A 5,290-nucleotide genomic window follows, 5' to 3' on the forward strand; every position below is an offset into this window, starting at 1 on the left:
ACATAGACATTCTGGTTGCTAACTTGCCCTTGTTAGAAAAAGTGGGCTTGTAAAACTAGTAAAAAGCAAACAAGAAGTAGAGGTAAAAATGTCATTTCCTTTTGTTCCCCCTACACTGCTTTGAATTCAGATAGCAGAATTTTGCACAGAATCCAATAAGTAAGTTAAAGGAAGTGGGTTTAGTTAGGACAGAACAGCTATTTAATAACATTCATGTCCCTAGGTGATATGAGAGTAAAACTGAAGTAAATCTGTTGTCTATGTTGCTGTCAGCATTTATTATTTGTATTATCACAGCATCTAGGAGCCCTAGTCAAGGACCAAGTCCCCACTGTGCTAGGCACTGTACAAACTGCTCTTGGGGAAATTCTGCATCAAAAAATTAATAATTCTGCATAATTCTGCATATTTTGTCAACATAACACAATATAATCACACCAGTTTCAATTATTTTGATCATTTATTTCAAAATACCTATCGGCAAGTATGTCTGTAACAATACAGACAACAAAAAAGATTCAGAAAATGTTTTTTAACAAATAAATTCCTTACTAGGCATATTAATACAGAACCCTGAGTAATAATTCGTTTAAACTACAATACAGAACCATATTTCCCGCACCCTCCAAAAGCAGTGCAAAGGCTGGGGGGAGGTCAGGAGTAATGAAGCAGCTGAGGGAGAGGGAAATAATTGCTGGGAAGGAGCCTGGGTGTGAACTTGGAGGGTTGTTGGGTATGGGGGGGGAGTGTGGAATAGGTTTTGGGGGGTGGGACTGCTAGGGAGCTTCCCCCATGCAGACCCTTGCTGATCCCTAGCCTCTCCCATTCAGTCAGGCACATGTGTCCCTCCATCCCCACTCAGACACTTATTCCCCCCATCCCCATGTGTCCTTGCACCCCCTGTCCATATGTGTCCCTCCACCTCCATTCAGACACCCACTCTCCCATACTCATGTGGCCCTGCACCCCCTCTCCTTATGCATCTCTGTGCCCACACTCAGCCAGCCCCCCTCCCTATGTATCTCTGCACCTCCTCCCCCATCACCATGTGGCCCCACACCTCCTTGCCCCCTGTGGCCTTGTGCCTCCAGTCCCATTCAGCCCCTGCCCCAGTCTGTCCTCCCACACTAGCCCTTATGAGCCCCTGTCTGCCCCCCCCCAGCAGCCCCATAACCCTTGTCTCCTGACCTGGCCCAACAGGCATTGTGAAGAAAGCAAGCTCTTTCTCTTCCCTAGCTGACTGGGAGCTGCTGCTGTGTTCTAGTGCCACAGCGCCCTCTGGTGGACAAAAGGCAGAACTGCGGCAACTTTTCAGCAGCAGCTTTTTTCTGCACAAAAATTAAAAATGTGCAGCTCATTAATTATGTATGCATGCAGTAGTGCAGAATTCCCCCAGGAGTAACAAACAGAACAAAAGTACCGTTCCTCCCCCAAAGACCATATAATCTATGTATAGAACAAGAGACAGATGGATACAGAAAGACCGCCATGGGGACATAAGAAAACATTGATCAGCATGACAGGCAGTGGTCTCCATATGTGACACTACACACTCAGTTCAAGGTGTGTATTTAGGACCCTTTATACAGAGAAGGGCATAAAATCTAAACTACTAAAAGGATTATATTAGGCAGAAGGCTTGATCCTAATCTCACTTGTGTTAGTGGGAAAACTCCCATTGACTTCAGTGGGCTTTGGATGAGGCACTAACAGGCTTAATTTATGGGAGAAGTTATAAATATATCAAACACTAAACACAAAGCTTAGGTTCTTATGCTAAAAGTAGATACTGAAAGAATTTGGAAACATTTGTCCATGTTCTTTAGCAATCCTATCAAACCCCTATTAAAATAATAGAGTATGTCTCCACAAACATTGGGAAGCGTCAGGAAATATTTCCCCATTGCAGTGGACGATTCTACACTACACATAAGACAAAGAACCAAGTTGTTCTACAAAAGCTTTTTTTTAAAATCCACACAATTGCAGTGTAGAATCGAGTATGCAGGCCCAACTGAGACACACTCCTTTCTAAAGTAAAATGGCCTCATTATCTGATATATTGGACAAACTCACTAAACTGAAATAAAATTTGTTTATATGAACATGCAGCCCACCATATGTGCATATACAAAAACTTCATCAAACTTTAAGATACTATAAAACCAGAAAAGCAAATAGCTGACACATTAAGAAAGAATGCAGTCTCTGTTTCTTCAACCTCAGATAACATCTTCATGTCAGTGAACACAGCAAACTCTTCAGCAAACAGACAAGGAATAGTTTAGGCTAATTATCATTTATTGGCCACATCTAGAAGTATATATTGAAGGGAAAAGAGGCATTTGGTAACATCATGTAAGGTGACTAGATGCGTTTGTAAATGAGTATCGGAAAAGTTAAAGGGAAAATCATGAAGACTAAAGCCTTGTCTACACTTAAAATTAGATCGACCTACATATGGTGCTCACACCCCTGAGCACCATAGGCACCGACTCCATGGGTGCTCCGGGGCTGAAGTGTTATTCCAATAAAATAAAAACCAGCAGGATCTTATTAAAGGGGAAAAGGCAAAATGCCACATTTATTGTGAATACAGAAAGAATCATAGTAAGCAGTTATAGGTATAACGTTCCATTCAATTTCATATTTATTCACACATTCATCTATACACACACACAGGTTCTGCAAGGTTGTTATCATAGTTACCAGCCTTAGAGTTGCTCATGCCAAGCCACTGGCCAGGTGGCCTGGACATGAGGAGGGAGCAGGGCCTTGACAGATGCTCATCTGATGCTCCTGGAAGTTGGTTTGCAGAATCAGACCCCAGAGTTCTCACTTTCTAGAGTCCATTTTTATAGGAATTTCTTCCTATGCCAGTCTATGGGAATTGCTTCATCATGCTGTTGCTGAATCAATCAGCAGATAGCACATTCCTGACAGCTCTGTGCTGCCAGATGTTATCTTGTTCTTTGGTTCTCCCATCCTTGAGGCTGTTGGGTGGATTCCAGTCTGCCCTCCGGGGGTCCTCTGGTTATTTCCACTTGACACCTTCAGCCGACAGACACTGGATTCTTAGGCTGGCACCTCCCTGATCATTCAGTTATTATCCACACCAAGCATCCATCCACATACATCCTCTATTTCTATTTTAAATCACAATTGTTAACAAAGCAAGATGAATACAACAAAAGGGTGGGGAGTCTCTGGGTGCTGTTTCTGTTGTTACAGAGTATTGCTTTGAGTCTCTCTCTGTGTGAGTAGTTATGACAAAGAATTGCTTTGAGAACAGACTCTGTCTTAGAACATACTAACACAATTAGCAGCTTGCAAGTTTCACACAGAGAGGGAGAGAACCAGTACCAAAAACCAAAAGACCTCTTAATTAGTAATACCCTGGAATTTAAACTATGGGGAAATCAAACTCATTTGTGATTTTAATACAGAACTTCTTTAGTATGATCCAACAGAAGCACCCATGGGGAAAAATTAGTGGGTGCTCTGCACCCACTGGCAGCCAAGCTCCGCGTCCCCCTGCCTCGCCTCACCTTCTCCCCCGCCTCCTCCCAGCACACCATGTCTCTGCTCCTCCCCTCCTCCCTCCCAGCGCTTGCCACTGCCAAACAGCTGTTGCAAGCGCCGGGCGGGAGCGGGAACATGGCGCTGGCAGGGAAGAGGAGAGGCTGGGGCAGGGATTTGGGGAAGGAGTCGAATACGGGCAAGGACAGGGCAGGGACTTTGGGGAAGGGGTTGGAATGGCGGCGGGAGGGGGCGCAGTTGGGGCAGGGACTTTGGGGAAGGAGTTGGAATGGGGGCGGGAGGGGGCAGGGCAAGGGTGGAGTTGGGGTGGGGCTGGGGCAGGGGAGGGTTGAGCACCCACCAGGGTCAGAAGAAGCTGGCTCCTATGCTAAGCACTTTAGTAAAGCTGACCTAACCCCCCCGGTGGTGGCATAACCGACAGAAGAATTATTCTATCAGCCTAGCTACTGCTGCTCAGGAAGGTGGATTACCTACATCAATGGAAAACCTCTTTCCATCAACCTAGGAATTGTCTACACTATGGGCATTATAGCTATGCTATGCCACATAATGTAGACATGCCCAATGTACACTAATAGCAATGTCTGTTACTATTTGGAGATGGCCATTCCACTGCCTTATGAGCAGTGTAACATTTAATAGTGTTGCCAGCTCATGATTTTATAACAAGACTCATAATACCTGGTCATCTCCTGCAGGTATATTGTGAGAATCTTAACTTTCATTTAAAAAAAAAAATAAGTGAATTTCTAGCCCTAAAGGATGCAGAGAAAGGGTTGAAAACATGAGGCTCAAAAGCAAAAGGCAAATTAAAATTTAATAAATTTGGGCTTTTTTAAAGTCTCATTTTTAAGCCATTTCAGATTTTTGAATACTTGTGGTCGGCAGTAATGTGTAATATCTCCATTTCTCTCTTCCCATCTCCAACCTGGCTGCTCAGAGAGGAGTGATTTCCTTTTTCTCCTACTCTGATGGGATTTTAAAAAAAAAAAAAAAAAAAAAAAACAGGAATCCCGGTGATTTTAGGCTTGTCTACACAAACTGGTTCCAGTTTAATTAAAGGTGTGTTTTTAAACTGATTTAGTTAAACCTGTGCACGTTTTCACATGCATACATACTTCTTTCTATTTAATAGTGGCTTATCTGGGGTTTAGTTTAAATCATGCAAAACACAGATTAAGTTAAACAGAACTACTCATCTGAACTAAGCATCTAAAATATAAACTTCCATTGATTTAACTAAATTAGTTTTAAACACGCACCATTCGTTAAAATGGTACAGCCCTCCTCACCGGAGGTGAGATCTTTGGGTTGCTCCCTGTCCTTTCAAGTCACACAACCCAGCCCCTCTAACCTACTATGTGTGTGACCCTTTCCATGTAATCCCACCCGTACATTTAGCTACTGCCCCGCCCATGCCCTTATTGCACGGCCTCCTTCCTCAAGCCCCGCGCCCTTCACGAAACCCCATCGCCTCAGCTGCTGACCCCTCCAATGGCTCCACCTCAGACCCGCCCGCCTCCACTCCCCACACAACGCCTTGCACGCGCAACGGCCAAGGCTTGTGGCTGGCTGCGACGTAGGTCACGTGAGGGGGAGAACCTGGGAGGGCATTTACTCGGTACGCTGGGCCCGAGTACAGGGTCACGTGACGGCGGCATTCCCCCCCCCCCCCGCTTTCCCTCACGTGACCCGGTTTGTTGTTGTTGCGGCCTCCGCGGAGAGGGTGTCCGCGTGGGCGGTGGCGAGG

Source organism: Chelonia mydas, chromosome 7, assembly GCF_015237465.2.
Source record: "Chelonia mydas isolate rCheMyd1 chromosome 7, rCheMyd1.pri.v2, whole genome shotgun sequence".
Lineage (NCBI taxonomy): Eukaryota > Metazoa > Chordata > Testudines > Cheloniidae > Chelonia > Chelonia mydas.